General features: G+C 39.9%; 1 non-coding gene across 1 annotated transcript in view; it reads left to right on the plus strand.

Annotated features, from left to right (window-relative positions):
* The window catches only part of LOC100515559, a 315,996-nt gene that overhangs the window by 250,844 nt on the left and 46,642 nt on the right, over positions 1-18,510 (plus strand). Inside the window, exon 4 of the transcript XR_002346620.1 lies at positions 11,799-12,041. This is a non-coding gene — a transcript (uncharacterized LOC100515559). The remainder of the gene's footprint in view (positions 1-11,798; positions 12,042-18,510) is intronic.

The following is an 18,510-nucleotide window of genomic DNA, read 5'->3' on the forward strand; positions in this document are numbered from 1 at the left end:
TGCATCCTATTGGGTGCTGTGTGGCTCTTAGGTTGGAGATTTTGGCCTGGTGAGGTGGTTTCAATTTAATCAGAGACAACATTATTAAGCCATTCTATCCAGACTTACTACACTTACTGAATGGTCCAGCAACGACAACAATGACAACAACCTGCACTTTCACCTTGGGCATTTTGCTATGAGAAAATTAGTAGCATTATGTCAAAAATTTTCTAACAAAATGGAAAAAATTATATACTGTAAATGTTTCCTTAAGTTTCTATCAGTTTGATGATATCCTAGTGAGGCTTTGTTGGTTTGCCTATTTTGGATAAAAAAGGCTACTTTCCAATTTTCCTATTTTCTTGATTTTCCCCTGTATTATGCTTTATTGTGTTATCATATTATAATTGGAAGTGCATAAACTTTAGGATCTGATGGCCTTGGTTTCGAATTTTGGTTTGTTCTTCATTCGACAAACGTGTAGTTGGTGCCTCTGATGTTATGCTCCAGACATTCTGTTATGTGTAAAGAATGCAAAATTAAATAATACAGACACTTTGATCTCGGTAAGTTCATCGTCTCATGGCAAAGGAGCAGAGAGTGGTACAGACTGCGTGCTAGGGGTGCAGAAGGTGGGCTGCATCCATCCCCTTATAGGGAGGAGTGGGAGAGGCTCCCTAGAGTCATGATGCTTGACCTGACTTTGTCGATTGAGAAGGAAAAGTAAACAATGGAAGAAAGTGTGTTCTGGGCACAAGAACTGCATAAGAGAACATCGAGTACTAAGGGATATGGTGCAATGGAGAATTTGGCACATAATTGGAACTTATAATATTAGTTAAAATAAGCAGTGCATAGCTGGGGGAAAGTAAGAGCCACATCACAGAGGGCTTTATACATGACTATTTTGACCTTCACTATAAAAGCTATGGGAAACAATTGTTTAGTATTATGTCAGCAGATGACATGGCCAGACTTGTACAGCACTCCACAGAATGGATGGAAAGGATTTACTTTAGAGGCATGGAGACCAGTTAAGAGGCTGTTGTAATCCAGGTGAGGAATAGTGGCAACCTAAGGTAAAATTGTTGGAGTTAGACAGAGGGAAGGAGATGAGCTTAAAGCAGATAAAGAAAGAACTGAAACTTGGTTTAGAGAACATGGGGGTGGTGAGGGGAAAGCTTTGGAGGAGTCAGGACCATTCTCAGATTTTAAGCAGCTGGTTGAATAAGTTTAGCGGCAAGTGATGAGGTTAGCTTTCAGGCATCCTGAATGCAAAATACAGAGGTTATGTCCCTCTGTGGGTGGAGATGTTACAGACATAGCTGGGCATCCAACCTGAAATGCTGGACCTCAGTCTGAGCTGAGGATGTGCCCTTGGGATTTCATCAGCCTTCAATTAGCTATTAAAATTTTAGATGAGGTCATCCAGGGAAAAGGAGGTAGACAGAGCTGAGAGCCCCTGGGCACTAAATACTTAAGAGGAAGATTGACTCCAGCTGAACATCCAGAAGGACTAGCCACATGTGGAGTTCCTGCATCATGGCTCAGCAGTAATGAACCCAACCAGTATCTATGAGGATGTGGGTTCGATCCCTGGCCCCCCCTCAGGGGGTTAAGGATCCAGCATTAGATCTGGGGTTGCTGTGACTGTGGTGTAGGCAAGCAGCTGTAGCTCTGACTCCACCCCTAGCCTGGGAACTTCCATATCCCACAGGTGTGACTCTTAAAAGAACAACAACAACAAAAGGATTAGCCACGTGTGTAAGAGGAAATCTAGACAAGAAGAATGTCCTATATGCCAATGGGAAAAGGTTTTTATGATCTCATGCTTTGAGCAAGTTTACAATCTCCCTGTGACTTGTTTTCTTTGTCAATGAAAATGGAATGATGATAATATCTATTGCCTTGTATGTTGTGAGGATTATAGTAACAATAAATCCATTTATCTGATGTCATGCCTGTAGCATAATCATCAATGAATACGTTTTCTGCTTCCAGTGTTGATTGGATCATGAATTAAATTGTTGATAATAAAATCTTCCACCTCATGAGACTTATTATTTCCTTCAGTAATTTTGCCAGATCTCTCTCCTAATGGCTGAATCTCCTAAATGTAATAATCATCACCAGTAAGGAGTTCTGGTATCAAATCAAGCAGTATCTGGTGACAAACATTTCCAGAAATATTTTAATTTTCTTCCTTCTGATAATACTGTGATCGATCTTACTTAAAAACGCCTGCATTATCAACAAGATCCTCCTATATACCACAGGGAACTGTACTCAGTACCCTGTGCCAAACCAAAATGGAAAATAATATGAGTAAGAATGTAGATACATGTAAGTATATACACACACACACACACATATATATCTGAATCACTTTGATGTGTGGAAGAAATTAACATAACATTGTAAATCAACTCTACTTCAATAAAATTATAAAACCCTGTGTTTATTTCTAATGTGAATATAGAGTCAATATCAAGGGTTAAACTTCCCAAACAGTACAATATATACTTGAAAAACTATGACTTTTAAGGTTGTGAGCGTTATTCTTCACATCTGCTTCTGTAGGCTTTATGTACCTCACAATTTGGTTCCTTTTATTAAAGCAACCTAGTTTGGGGAAATCTAAGGAGAGACGGGAAGGCAATATTTTCTTCCTTTTGAAATATTATGGTTATTTGTTCGCTTTGAAGTTGAACTGAAAAACTTAGCTAGATTTCTTTGTGGAGCACTCAGACAAATTCAACCACTGGCTTTGTGCAGAAATTTCCAACATTTTTCATTTATGTTTTCCTTTTCATGTAACACAAAGTACCTCCCTCATTTGGTCACACTTAGCATCTGGTTTTCAGAACAATTTCTAAGGCTTCTTTGACAATTGTAGGCAAAGCACATTGCAAGGAAAGAGGTAGGAAAGAGTATAAAAGAGAGATGAGACACACTAGATTGATAAATATCAGGCACATCTTTCTTTAATGCACTTGCTTTCCATTTCTTCAATAGAAATTTCTTCAATAGCTGAACAGTCCTATGCACAAGTGATTGTATCAAGGTCTTGAAAGAACAATGTGTTTCATGCCTGTTTTACTAGAATTACTCTCATGTTGTGTTTATAAAGCAAACCCGTAAGCGCAAGGAGGAAGATTTATTCCAGTTGCCAGAGGTTTGAGGGCATCCTTGACACTATCATACATTCATTCAAGTCAGATGATCTCCAAGTTTGCTCCCTGTTTTGAGATTGTGTAACTTGAAGTCCTTTTATTCCTAAACCTATGATCCATGACCTTAAAATTAATCAGCCTATCTCTAACATCTAGGTATCATCTCTCTATCATCTCTCTCTCTCTCTCTCTCTCTGTCTACCTATCTATCATCTGTCTATAGTAGACTCAATAATGGAGGCTCCCCCACCGCCAAAGCTGTTCTTATTTGAATTCCTGGGACCTATGAATATGTTACCATAGGGCAGAAAGGACTTTGTATTTGTAATTAGCTAGGTATCTTGAGATGGAAAGATTTTTCTTAAATTTTTGGATGGGACCAGTGCAATCACAAGGGTCCCAGTAAAAAGGAGGCACGAAGGTCAGTTAGGAGCTGCGACTGTGGAAGCAGAGTTTGTGACAGTACACAGTTGACCCTAGAACACTATGGGGGTTAGGGAGATCAGCTTTCTGCACAGTCAAAGATCCTGTGTAATTTCTAGTCGGACCTCCCTACCCATGTTTCCCCTGTACCTGTGGTTCGGCATCTGGAAATTCAACCAACCCCTAATCAGATTTTGTAGTATTGTAGTGCTTACTGTTGAAAGAAATCTGTGTCTAAGTGGACCTTAAACTGTCTAAGTGCAGTTTAAACCCTTGCTGTTCAAGTATCAACTGTACTTTGATAATGGAGGAAGGCATCAAGGTCCAAGAATGCAGGTGACCCTTAGAATGCAGGCAAGATGATGGATTCTCCCCTAGAGCCTCTGAAGGGAGTGTAGCCCTGCCAACATCTTGATTTCCACCTGGTGAGATTCTGTTGCAACTTCTGGCCTCCAGAATTGCAAGATAATACATTTCTGTTGTTTTAAGCCCCTATGTTTGTGGTGATTTGTTTTAGCAGCCCTAGAAAACTAATACATTACTTATCTAAAATCTGTACATGTTTATGAAACTTTAGGATTCATAAATCCCTCTGATGACTTACTCTGCCAAATGAGATGGGGTATAGACCGAGTCAGGACATGACGGTAGGGTTGTATAAAGATTCATGTTCTATGATTTACTCGGGTTCCATCATTTGCTAGTTGTCTGACTCTCGGCTTGTCACGCCCCTCTCCATTTCCTTATCTGAAAAGCTAAGATAATGGTCGTACCTACTTTCCGGACAGAATTAAAGGACTCAGTGTTCATACAGTGCACGTATCAGCTTCACTTGTCAATTGCCAAGCTTCCCATCAAGGCTCTCCAGCACTTCCTTCCCCTGAATACAGCGTTTCCCATCTGGAGAAGAGCTTATTTAGGTGAGGTTGGGACCATGATATTCATTCAGCATAGGCAGAGGGACAGAAGAGTTAAACCTGGAAATCTGAGGAGAAGGGGTTTGCTTGAGGCTGGGTTCAATTTTTTCAAGTTCTGACTTTCCGCCGGCTTTGAAACACTCTCGGTCTATTCTGGGAATTCCACAGAGATTGCGATCGCCTCTCTGTAACACTGGAATTTGTGAAAGCATCAGGCTGAAATGAGATGCAGGTTTTTCAACCTCTTATCACCATGAAAAGGGATTGACTGCATTTAGTTGATTATTCAGGCATTTTCTTTGATGTAGAAAATCCAAGAAGGTTTTAATTTTTTATTGTTTGATTTTTATTCATGATATGTATATTTTGGGGGAGTGGAAGAAAAAGGGCACATTTCTTTTTAAGAAAGCACCAGAGTTTTTAGAAAGTAAAGATGGAAAGGGTTGTGAAAATGGTCAAGGCAGGACGAAGCTCTTACTGCTCTGATGATGCTGTTGTTCACATTTTAGTCCCGTTTCTTCTGGTTCTGCAAATTGAATCTTTCACAAGAAGAGAGTGAAAATATATGTTTTGAATATCTCCATTTGTAGCATGTTTCTGATTCATTTGCTGCCTGGCTTTTCACTGTGGTAAGCACATCACTATGGGATTAGGTGCTCTGGAAATAATGATTTTGGCATTCACCTCAATATCGGTTGTATCTGCAGAGAGGAATAGAATTGCAAATGCCAATAAATTATATTTTGACAGTTTCTATAGAAACCAATGTATTCATATTGGAAGAGAGATTTTTGTTTGCTAGAAAGGTGGTTTCCATGAGATCCTAGGGTCTCTTCTCCCAGCTCTGGGACTTTGGGTGATGATGGTGGCTGGCAGGTGTGTAAATTTTATGATTTACAGTGTTTTCAGGTTCATTTTACCTATGATCCCACAACTCCCTATGGGCAGATTATAACTACACCCATATTAAAGAAGAGAAAATGTATTGCCAGAAAAGTAAACTGGTTTCCCCAAGGTCATGCAGCTCTTCAGTGCTAAAGCAAAATCTCCAGATGGATTTTCTTTCCACTGTAACATGTTGCTTCCTAAAAAAGTTTGATTCAAATAATTAAGCTATAATCTCAATTTTCTCCCATATAAAGTGTGCACGTGGACTAGATATGACATTACAAACTCAGATCTAAATGGGTGAGTTCCTGTTGTGACTCAGTGGAAACGAACCTGACTAGCATCCATGAGGACACAGGTTTGATCCCTGGCCTCGCTCAGTGGGTTAAGGATCTGGCATTGCCATGAGCTGTGGTGTCATGTGATATGGCTCAGATTCCAAGTTACTGTGGCAGCGGTGTCGGCGGGCATGTGCAACTCCGATTCTACCCCTAGCCTGGAAACCTCCATATGCCGCAGGTGCGGCCCTAAAATAAAAAGAGACAAAAGACAAAAAATTTAAAAAAAATAAAATAAAGGGGTGATGCAGACAGTGCTAATGAAAGAAATTGTCTAGGTATAAAAGAATGGTATTAAGTGTGACAACAAAGACATGTGCCACTTAAAGGGAGGGGTTGCTGTCATATTGTTTTTGCAGAGGAATGCGCCCAAACCAGAGCTGTTAACTTTCCTGCTTGTTAAAGAGAAGACAGATAACCTAGATGTTCAAGCGAAACCTCCCTGCGCTTGATTAATGCTGAACTGACAGAACTCTAACCCCTTTCTAAGGTCTTCATGGGGGTAAAGGCGGGCGGGGGGGGGGGGGGGGCGGCGCCTTCATTTCCATTAACTCTGATGTGCTGTAAAATCAATATGGTTTCAGTTTAACTTTCTGGAAAAATATATTTCTTTGGTCTGGAGGATTCATTAGGTTTATTGACTTTTCAATTAATGTCGAGGCCAACTCAGTAATTGATTTGGACAAATAGATAATTCCTAAAGAATGGAATGAAATGAAATTCATTTATTTATGTGATCTTGGAACATCGTGAGACGAGAATACTTTCTACAGAAATTTTTGAGTGCAGAGATTATGCTGTTGTGTTTCTCTCATGCCCCCAAGAGGGCACCTGAACTCAGAGCAAGAGGGATTTTTATGACATCTCCTATGTATGCTCTATCGTTTTCACTCTTGGAATTGATGGCACATTCAAACACATGTACAGGGTAATTTAACTCATTCAAGAGATATGATTTGTTTGTTTGTTTTTTAGCGCCGCACCAGTGGCATATGGAGGTTCCCAGGCAAGGGAGGGGTTCAATCAGAGCTACAGCTACCGGCCTACACCACAGCCACAGCAACACCAGACCCTTAACCCACTGAGCAAGGCCAGGGATCAAACCCAAAACCTCTAGGTTCCTAGTTGGATTCGTTTCCGCTGTGCCATGACGGGAACTCTGAAAAAGAGATGATTTTTGATCCTCGTGTAATTATGAAATTAAACTTTGCTGTTCACACTTACGAGGTGGATGACAAAGGTTGAATGTATACTTGTTGGTTATAGTAATAGCAGTGATAAGGCTGGTGCTGGTGTGTGTCCAAAGCATTTTATAATAATGTTGTTAATAATAAATACACTTGTTGAATGTTTATTAGGCATCAGGCTTCATGTCAATAGTTTGTCTGTTCATTAAATCATTTAATCCTCACAAATTCCCATGAAGTAAGCACTGATGTCTGTTTTACAGATAAGAAAACTGTAACTTAAAGAGATGGCATCACTGGTCCAAGATTATTCAGTTACTAAGAGGCAGATTCAAACCAATCTGATTTCAGGAGGCCTTGTCAAACCAGTGCCAGGATGGACTGTCCAAGGGTCAAGAGGAAATACCCTAAAAAAACAAAAAAGAAAAAGAAAAGAAAGAGAAAACAAAAGCAAAAGGAGTTCCCGTTTTGGCTCAGAGTTTCGAAACTTACTACTATCCATGAGGATGCAGGTTCCATCCCTGGCCTCGCTCAGTGGGTTAAGGATCTGATGTTGCCATGAGCTATGGTGGAGGTTGCAGATGTGGCTTGGCTCCCTTGTTGCTGTGGCTGTGGTATAGACCGGCAGCTGTAGCTCTGATTCCACCCCTAGCCTGGGAACCTCCATATGCCATGGGTGTGGACCTAAAAAAAAGCAAAAGGAAATAACTCACCAGATCTCTTCCAGCCTGGAGACCTGGGTCGAATTGTTCGCCTGAATTCCAGTCGTAGTACCAGTGGATGTGGAGGCTCCAGAAGTGTGCCCAGATGACTAGGTGATTACAGTACTTACTGTTTCATAGTGGCCTTTGCCGGACAAGGTGCCTGCTGAGGACACACAGCTGTATAGTAACTCCTAGTCTTGTTCTTAGCAATTTTTATCCCTTGCCAACACATCTACGTTTGCTGCAGGTTGTTGCGAGGCTTTGGGGCCCCCCTAAGATTCACTGTTTTAATCAATGGAAAGGAAGACATGACTTGCCTTTATTAACATCTAGGTTGGCTTTCTCGGTACAAGCGAGCTACAAATCCCAAGGGCTTCTCAGTGCTGTCTCAGATGGGTCCATCCTTCATTATGCCATCCCCATGGTAACCCTTAGGAGGGGGGAAGAGGTACAGCTAACCCCTGAGAGGCTATTTTAGATTTCTGGCCAGATGCTTTGATAAATCTGTTGAGGGAAAGAAAATGAGGCAAATATAGAAGAGAATTTCTTTTCATTCTTTCTTTTTTATTTTCATCAAAGACAATATCATTTAATATTCATATTTTAAAACTGGAAACAACCTTGAGAAATGTTTTGATCTATTTCTATCCCTAGAAATATCTACTTTCAAATCTTACCAAAAAGAAGATCCTTTTTAGAAAATTTTGTTTAATAGCCTATTCTACTAGATAACCATATATCCTACGTTGAATTTACACCATATTGAATCTCAGTTCCCAGACCAAGGGAGTTGGGAATGAAATTAAATATGATTGCTCAAGTTGTGGACTACCAAGCCTGGGGGCATCATTCCTCTAGACCATGCTATTAATGACACTCCCTAGATTTGTACAGTGCACATCCTGTGCAGCTATATGCACTGGCCCTGCTTCACTTCATTGATTTTGGAAAATATGGGAACTCCTCCCATCCTCTTTAAAATCCTTCAGGAATTTCCTGAAGTTAAAGACTATAGATCTTTAAGTGACTATAAAATACAACATGATATTGACCCTACATATTTTCTCCATGCTCTCTACCTAGTTAATTTCTGTAACTCCTTCTTATCCTTTCAGAGCTCAAATGTCAGAAAATGCTTTCTCAACCTCTATAACAAAAAAAAGGCCCTCTGCAATAGCCTATTCTAGCAACTTGTGCATTTCCTTTGCATCACCTAACAGTTTGTAATTCTGTATTTATTTATGTAACATTTGGGGTTTACTACTTTAATCTCTGAGCTCCATGTTGTTAGGGAATTGTATTGTTTGCTCACCGTTATACATCTAGTGCCTGGTATTATGTTTGGCAGACACATTTTTCGAATGACTATGAATGACTAACAGTTATTTTAAAGGGACATAAATCCAGTTTCTCTGTCAAGTCAAGCTGCCTATGTGACTTCACCAAGGCCCCTCAAGATATAATGTGTGTGTGGATTTCCTGGAGAACTTCTGAAAGTGCAGATTCTGACTTGGTAGATCTGGGGTGAGGTTCATGATTCTGCACTTCCAACTGCAAGCTTATAATTCTAGAACTTCCAAGTTCTAGAGCTTGGTTGAATATGGGAATCACCATCAGGTCCCACCCTGAAGATTCTGATTTAATTGGTATGTGCTTGACCTGGACTTTGGGAAAGTTTTAAAGTTCCCTAATTTATTTTAAGACCCCATACTCTTGGAGATCCACTGATTCTGGGCAAAGCTCATCCTCAACAGTAGGTGAAGGGATATTTTTGTCACCCTTTGCATTGGACAGCCTCTAACATGACCACCGATAAGGGCTCATCATATTATTTTTTTAAAAAACGAATGTTTCTTAAGAGACACACCGAAAGTGGTACCAAATATTTGTTGTATGAGCAGAGAGAATCCTCCATGGCAGCAGAATGGTCCAGTCTTAAACTTTTCTATGTCTTCACCTGGGGGCAATGTATTTTTTATCAAATATTTCAAAAGAAAGTATGCTGTTGAAAAAGAGGAACAAATGCAGTTGTAGCAGACTTTACAGGCAGTGGAACAGTGAGGAATTACTCAATAATATCATAAGGAAAAGGAGAACTTTGGAACTTTGTTGCTTTTCCAGAAGCTGCAAAATTTATGGTGGTTTTTTTGTTTGTTTGTTTTAAGGCCCAGATTGTCTGTAGTTGTGAACATGAAGAGGAACCAGAGATTCTTGGGCATTTGAAGACTAATACTTCTTAATCTAAAGCATAGTAATAATCCCCTTTTTTGTCATTAATTACACTGATTTTTTCCATTGATTTATTTTTGCTTGTGTTTTTAATCTTAAGAATTCAACAATGTGGTGTGTAATATTTTTGCACTGAATAACCCGGCACAGTACTACATTTCAAGCCCTACACTAGTTGTTTTCTTATTCTCAGTCTTCTCAGCAAACCCATTAGGTTACTGTAATCACAACTTACAGATGGGAAAACTGAGGCTTAATTGTTCATTAGCTTCCCAAAGACACAGAGATAGCCAGTGGTATAGTCAAGGTATATATGCTGTCCCTCACTGGGGCTCTCTCTGTCCCCTCGTTAATAAGTCAAATTCAACCTCCAGATATATTGGTTCAATGGTCTAAATATATTTTTAATGAGGTGCCACCATTTAGAAGGCAGAACATTTCCTGTAAAAATACAGATTTCAAGCTTATTCTTACAGTAACCTTATCTGACAGCACTGAGTGGCATGGCATGCCTACATGCCTAAAGCTTGCCTGCAGCTGAGCTAGGTTTTTCTCTTTCAAGTGACACTCTTCCTGCCTCTCACTAACATCTCATTTGCTCCTGGCCTGCTCCAGCATTTGTGACATCTGCTTGGGTCCTTCTGGTCTCCTGGTTGCAACTTAGCCTCTAAACTCTCTTGAGGAAAGAAGTGATTCTTACACCTTTAATACATTTTATCATCAGAAAAAAAATGTCCTCTCTCTCTTAGAAGTGGAGACCACTGCATTGCCTCTTCATGACTTCAGACCTTTCTAGGACTTGTGTGTTTTTATCTAGCAAAGTAGTCCAATTTCTCTAGATACAAGGTGAGGGACCTTAGAATCCTACCTTCTGGTTCTAGTATTTAGCTACCAAATGTTGTTTCCAATCAAAGTTTTTACTTCACAGGGGCTTCCAAGTTGGGTGGTTGTGTTTCAACACCTGTAGCCCCGTGAAGACTCCCTTATCGCTTGATCTCATTGTAGGTGGTTTATTCTGTTCATTTTCCTTCAAATAGGATTATGATAAGGAGAAGGATGATGTCATCCTAGTGTTGTCACGACTAGCTGAGGTGGCCCTAGCAGTGTTGGCAGGGTTTCCCAGAAGTGCAGTCATTGATTTCTAATATAGCAGGAAACACAGGAACAAAAAAAAAAAAAAAAAAAAAAGAAAAAAGGATTCTCTCCTTAGGAGTCTTCACCTTGGTTTGGAGGTTGCTTGCCTCCATTGTAGTGTACTGTTTCCTTGTTTCCTTTTCACTCCTGACTTGGACCCACTTCCCTCCTTGGTGTTGCTTTCTCTGTGCCCCCTGAGCCATTCAATCTTCTCTTCCTTGTGGTAGAGCCTTCTCACTGCGTATGGGATCCTATCACTCAACCGAGCTCATGGACACACGTCGTGCTAGGAAAACCTCAGAACACTCCTGTGATGTAGGTCTTGTTATTCCCAGGAAAGTGTGGCTCAAAAGATTTTAAAATGTGGTAAAATTGAAAAGTGGAAGAATTGTCAAATGGCTAACTGCTAAAAACCTTGGCTATGCTTTCCCATGTTTTACTTTGGGTATGAGAGGCAGCTATGATCATTGAACGATGTCTACAAAATACAAGAAAAATAATTCAACCGTTTCTTATTTCACCACATGGCGGGCTGTGTGAGACATCATCAATTTTAAGATGTGCCATTATCTGATCTGCCACTGAGAACAGAAAAAAGACTGTCAATTAAGTTATGTCGTTTGAATTATGTTGATTGTCATCCTAATTGCAATTACAGATGTTCTAAAGTATAAAGATGTGTCTTAGAATTGACAAATATGGGGCTTATTCAACTTTTATTGCATGCCTCTAATGTGTAAGATGTTTGCTGAAATGTTAATTGCCTTAATAAGATGTAAGAAAGTAAATGCCACCATATTTACACTGCAGTGTTTTCTTTCAGCAACCATCCACTGACCTAGAGTTTGACCGCGTCGTGATTTATACCACTTGCCTGCGTGTGGTACGGACAACCTTTGAAAGGTGTGAACTGGTTAGGAAAATCTTCCAAAACCACCGAGTAAAATTTGAAGAGAAAAACATAGCTCTGAATGGCGACTACGGAAAAGAGTTGGACGAACGATGCCGTCGGGTTTCCGAAGCACCTTCCCTCCCTGTCGTGTTCATTGATGGCCATTATCTTGGGGTAAGGATTCCGCTAAGGAACATCTTCTTTTTTATTGAACCCAACCAGTGTGGATAGAAACCTGGAAGCCTATGACAAGGTAACTTGCCTCCTAACTGCCAGCACACTTGCTATTTTTTGGAGTTCAATCCAAAGTGTTTCAAGCCCTTAGTTCTCTTCCAAATGACATGGTACTCTAGTATTCATCCCTGCAGAGGCATGGTGAGATACAATCAGCACGAAATTGCCTTTTGAATAGGAACACATTTTAAAAATGTTTAGTTGACTTGAATTTTGCATTGCCAAGCTTGACAGGTGGGATAAAAATTATTATTATTATTATTTTGGTGCAGGCAGGAAAATTGGAATACATGAGATTTGCATTTGTGAATTCTCTTATACCTCATTATGGAGCACTCAGTTTCCTACCTCACGAAACTAAGATGACAGTCCTGAAAGGAAATCAATAAGAAATAGGACCTAGAGCCAGAATTTTATCTGCTTGTTGTTTAAAATGATTCTTAATTTTGGTAATGTGGGAGTGTGAGACAAAAATTCAGGCTTAAGGTGAGCAGAGAACTCCCAGAACAGCAACAAAACAAGACTGCTTCCTTTCTCTTTGAATAACTCTGTTAGCATAATTAACCCCATAGATCTATGAACAAGCTTAATGGGTAGGTAAGAAGCCTGAGAAGGGGGCTCTGGAGAATGCACTTGGCAAAGAATAAGAACAATGAGCCAAGGGATACCAGCAGTGGAGGGGGTGGGATTGACTACAAGACCCTTTATCAGAGAATAAAACATAGCTGTCACTGTCACCCACAGATGAATATTTGGATCTTGGTTTTGTTTTGCATCTGGTCTTAACCTTTGGCTTTCAGGGAAGGTTAGACAAATCCAGAGCAGGAACTGCCCATGTTTGTTACAGGGAGCTGGTGTTTTGACATCCTATGTAGAGCCAGGGCTAGTTAGAGGCAGCCTGTCATCTTAGGGAAAGAGGAATGCAGGAAAGCGTGGTTCAGTAGCTATGACGTTACGTAATCTTACTTTTAACCAGAGCTGGACACAGACTGATTCTGACCTAGAAGAATTTGGATTGAAGTATTGAGCGTCTTATATTTCAAAATATACTCTGAGGCCCCAGGAACCCACAACAATGGCAGTGATAATAATGACAAATGAATAAATTAATAAATAAATTAAAAAAAATACTATTCTATACTCTCAGCAGAGTATAAAACAGTATGTGTGTCATCCTACCTAATCCTCAGGCTAGCCTTAGAAATCAGCTCTCTGGCACACTGATCAAGAGACAAGACAAGAGCCAGGCAGCTTTGTTTCAAATTCCTGCTCTGATGCTTATGATTCTGGGCAATTTGGCAATCTTTTGGTGCCTCATTTATTTCCTCATTTGTAAAATAAGAACGATAATAAAACTTTTCTTAGGCTGTTCATGAGGATCTTATGATCTGTATAGTGTATGTATCAGTTCCTCTTCTTGGAACAAAATATGTTTCCAATAAATAGTAGCAATTGCTCTCCCTATTTTAAAAAACAGAACATTAACTTCTTTGCTCCAATTACATAGCTGGATAATTGGTGGGGCCAGGACTCAAAGTTTGGTCTGTCTGCTCCTCCAGCCCTTGCCCTTTGGCACATCACCCAAGGAAAGTTGTCTTTGCTAGTTTATTAGCTGATATGTTCTTAGCGCCTAGAACAGAGTTTGGCACAAAGTGCTCAAAAACATATTGAATGGATACAGGAATGATGCTGTATTGTTGCCTCATATTCTTTCCATCTCTCTAAGACATTCTTCTGGGAGAAAAAAAAAAACAAAAACAATTCTTAAACTCATCCACCCCAGAGAGAAAATCACTGATAAGGGTGGTGGGTACTTGGATTTTAATCTGAGGAAAATTCTTCTAACATTCTCATTGTGGAATTTTAAATTCTGTGAAACTGCACCATTAATCTTAGTTAGCAACTCCTTACACAGGTATAAGGTTGGTCCCACCTGCTACTCTGCTCTTGATTGAGCTCATCTTCTTCCTCCTCCTCAGACCATTAACAGGCCACAGTGCCCCTTCTGCTACTTATCTTTCAGTTTCAGGGATAGAAAAAGCACAACAGACAAAGGAGGTAGGGAGCAGAGGTCTTCACAATTGTTTTATCTCTGTGCTCACTTTATTTATACACACAGTAGCCTACCCGGCAGAAGGATCACACATGTGCTACCTTGTTGCTTCTGAAATTTGAAGCAAATGCCCCAAAGCTGGAGAGAGGCCAGAGTCAGAGATTTTGTTTTTATTCTTATGAAAGGAGAATTACTTCTAAGTCTATATTTCAAGATGGAGATAAGCACTCCCTAACAACTTAGATAACAAATTCCCCTCCTACTACAGGAGCCTGTTTGTTTAGATTCCAGAGCACAGCTGGGATTATAGAGCCTTGTCCCTGCAGTATTTGCGCATCTGAAATGGAAGGGTGCCCTCTGCTGGGTTTTGGCACGTGGCGAAGCATCATTCTGGGGGAGGAAAAGAAGCTGATGTTGGTAGTTTCCTTAACATCTGTGATGCTTTAAACAGCCTCATGAAGCCATTTGATTTAGTTTAAATTTAAATGAGTGAGAAAAATCATGTTGCGTGAATCATCTGCACACATACAGCCGTCTCTAAGGCTGGAGAGAGAGAAATAGACAGAGAGGGCCGGAGAATGGGGTAGACAAGAGACACAAACAAAGGCATGGGCAGGTAGAGGCTGGGAGATGGGATGGGGAGAGGATGAGGGCATTTCACAGCTCCTTTATTTTACCTGCCATCAGACCCAGGGAGGCTGGTGCCAAAGGAATTCAGTTCTTTTCACTGAAGGGATGCTAACAGGACTCCATCCATGGGCAAGAACAAAAAATTTGACAAGGATGCTGAACTCTATCTCTCTCTCTCTTTCTCTGTCCCCTTCCCATGGCTGCACCTCTAGCATATGGAAATTCCCAGGCCAGGAAACAAACCAGTGCCTCTGCAGCAACCTGAGCCACCACAGTTGGATTCTTAACTCCCTGTGCCACAGTGGGAACTCCAACGCTGAATTCCCCAAACTAAAACCTGGGGATAGAAGCAATGAAACAGCTAAGGAAAAGAAATTACTTTAGAAAACAAATCTGCATTGCCCTGGGATGCTCAGTGGTGGGGGCAAGGAGGCAGGAGTAGGTGCACATTCAGCATCAGGAAATCTTCTTTACACAAAAAGATGTGTGTCAACAGATTGGACATAAATAATCTTAGACATTCAAAAAGAAATGAATTAGATGAATAGTGTCTTGATTCTGGATCAGCCACAAAACTCTGCAGTAAGAGTCCACAAAAATCCACATTGGTACTGAGCTAGAAAACCTATAGAATGAATCTAAACAGTGACTCCCTTACCAGGAAGAAGAATGATAAGGCTGTTGACCTAAAGGGGTCTGTTAAACTAGCTGATATTGAGTTGTGACAGATTGATAATTCTCTGTTTAAAGTACAGTTTTATTCAATTTAAGATCGAGGGGATTATCGTTAAGCAAAGTTAGCATACACACTAGAAATACAGACCCTAGGCATATTTCTAGAGACTAGTCGCCAAACTTCTCTGCAGAAATGGACCATCAAGGAAGCTTCTGCCCCAGTCTAGAAGTGGTCAGCTCTAGTAACTTCTGCTGTCCACCTCAGCAAAATGGATAATTTGTTTTCTGCCCTTCTTGCAACAAAATTCTTTTCCGAAGTAGAATCTTGAGTGAGTGTATCTATTTGTGGTTACTAAATAACTCATCTATGAAAGCAGGGACAGAAGATGGGAAAATGTGCTTTTTAGGTATGTAGCCTTTATGCACTGTGCTACATGCGAGCAGGAACACATTCTAAAAACAGACTGGATTGGTTACTGAGGGAGACAAACCATAGTGTCTGCCTGATGTGGTCTTTTCACTTTTGTTTGGTTTTGTTTTAACCAGCTTTATTGAACTATAATTTACATAATAAACTCTACACATTTAAATTATACAATTTGATGCGTTTGGGCAGATGTGTACATCCGTGGGTCTCCCAATACATCCAAAATATTGAGTGTTTCCCTGAGCCCCCAAATATTCCTTATGCCACTTAGTTGTCAGTCCCTTCCTCCAACCTCAGTCCCCTGGCAAACTCTGATCTTTCTATCAGTATAATTTTCTATTCTTCTAATACCTTTGTCTGATTTTTGCCAGGGGAGGGATGACCCCATCAAGTGGGTTTGGAAGTCCTCTACTCTGTGATTTTAATTTCTAGTTCTGTTTAATCCTTGGTGTAGAGTATCATGTGCATATCAGGCTGCCTGGAGTAGTTCCATCTCTCACTTCATTTCATTTTGGATGGGTTTTATTGCTAAGGCTCCTAGATCCCTAATCTTTTCTTGTATAATGTCTAATCTTCTGTCAGTCCCATCCAGTGTATTTTTTTTTATCTCAGATACTATAATTTTTATTTTTAGACCTTTGATTTCTTTAAAAAATATATTTTTCATGTCTCTACTTAATATGTTCAATATTTTGTCTAGCTTTTTAATCATATAATAACTGTTTGAATCTCCTGTCTGACAATTTCATTATCTATGTCAGTTTTGAGTTGATTTCAATTAATTGATTTTCCTCCTCATGGTGAGTGGGATTTTCCACTTCTTTGCCTTTCTGGTAATTTTTGATTGGATTCCATCTACCTGGTTGGAAAAAAAGTATTCCTTGTTGGGACATTTTTACATTCCTACAAACATTCTTGAGCTTTTTGCTGGAATGCAGTTCAATCACTTAGAAATAATTTGCTATATTGGGTTTGTTATAAGATTTTCTAGGCAGGACCAGATTATTGTTGCATCCAAACTAATTATTCCCCAGTATGAAGACATGATCTTGTGATAATTTTACCCAATGCCCAAGAATTATAAGGTTTTTCCAGTCTACCTGATGCGAACAGGTGATATTACCAGCCCCGTCCCCAGGTACCGTCCCTTTTATTCAGGAGGTTCTTTTGCTCCCTTAAGGAGTTTCCTCACAAACATGTACTGATCACTGCTCTGCTGAACACAATTTGGGCCCTCTGCCCATCTCTAGAGTTCTCTATAAAGCACTTTACTCTCTGTCCTGTGAGCTCTAGCCATTCTGGTTTCCTGGGCTCCCAGGTCTATTTCCTCAACTCAGTCTAACACACGCTGCTTCAATTCTCCTTTTCAATCTTGGAAAAAGCTATCATGATAGTAAGCCCCAGGGAACCATAGAACTCACCTCGTTTCCTTCATGCCTCTGAGAAATCATAGTTCTTTGTTGCCTAATGTTCAATATCATGCAGACAATCCACTAAAAATCATGACTGTTTATAAAAATGAATCATCAATGGGTCCACTTTTAGGCAATATAACAAAGTAAAGTGAAATTTCAGGCTAGATGTCTATGGCATTTATGCATTACATTTTCTTCTAACATGATTCTTTTCTACAAAAAAATCCCTAAATAAGCAACAGAAACCCCTGAAGCTTTAAAAATTAGCAGTTTTATTTTGTTTCTCATATAAAAAATGTACAGGAAGATGCTCCTGGGAGTGTGTAAAGTTCCATGATGTCACCTAGGGCCGCTTTCTATTTCATAGTTCTTAGTACATGTCTCCTATCTTTAAGGTCTCCTAATGGTTCATGGTAGTTGCAGAAAGTCTTGACATCATGGCTGGTTCCTAGGCAGGATGGGAATGAGAAAGAAAAGATAAAAGAAAAGTGCATCCTTTTAAAGACTTCTTCGAGAAATCTTACCCAACTTTGCATTTTATTGTTCACTTTTTGTTGCAAAGTAGATTGTAAATTGAGATCTTCCAGAAGGATACATTGATAAATCGAGGGGAAAAAAAACCTCACCCACACAGGGGTTTCTTAGGATAGAAGAGGGATCATGGATATTGGGTAGGAAGTTAGTTGCCACACTAAGTAAAGCTCTTTTTGAGTAGTTGACTCAAATCTGTTCCTTCAAGCTATGTGTCTTAAACTAATTGTTTCTTTGAACCAGGCTGCTCCCTGACACTCACTCTGTTAATGAGATCTGCAGAGGATGGGAGGACCAGTGGGAGGGACTCTTTGGTGTTTATGGGAATGTATTATAGGCAAGAATAATATTGTCATAAACCATCAATGTAAAGTTAAGTGCTTTGTTGGTTCTTGAAACTGCTCTGCTCTAAACCTCCTAAAAACATTTACCGTATTCTGAGAAGTGGTTATTAAATGTGGGAAACATATGCTTCTTTGAAAAGCTGTTGGAAACTATAGATGTCCTCACTGTGCATGTACACAATCGTCTTTCTAATATCAGAGCTTTCTGGAAACTTATCCCTAGATAATTAACTTTTCATTGTCCTTTTTTCCTGAATAACTGAGGATAGTTTTTTGGGAGTTCCCATCATGGCTCAGCAGTTAATGACTCTGACTAGCATCCATGAGGACATGG

Source organism: Sus scrofa, chromosome 8 (genome assembly GCF_000003025.6).
Source record: "Sus scrofa isolate TJ Tabasco breed Duroc chromosome 8, Sscrofa11.1, whole genome shotgun sequence".
NCBI classification, from domain to species: domain Eukaryota; kingdom Metazoa; phylum Chordata; class Mammalia; order Artiodactyla; family Suidae; genus Sus; species Sus scrofa.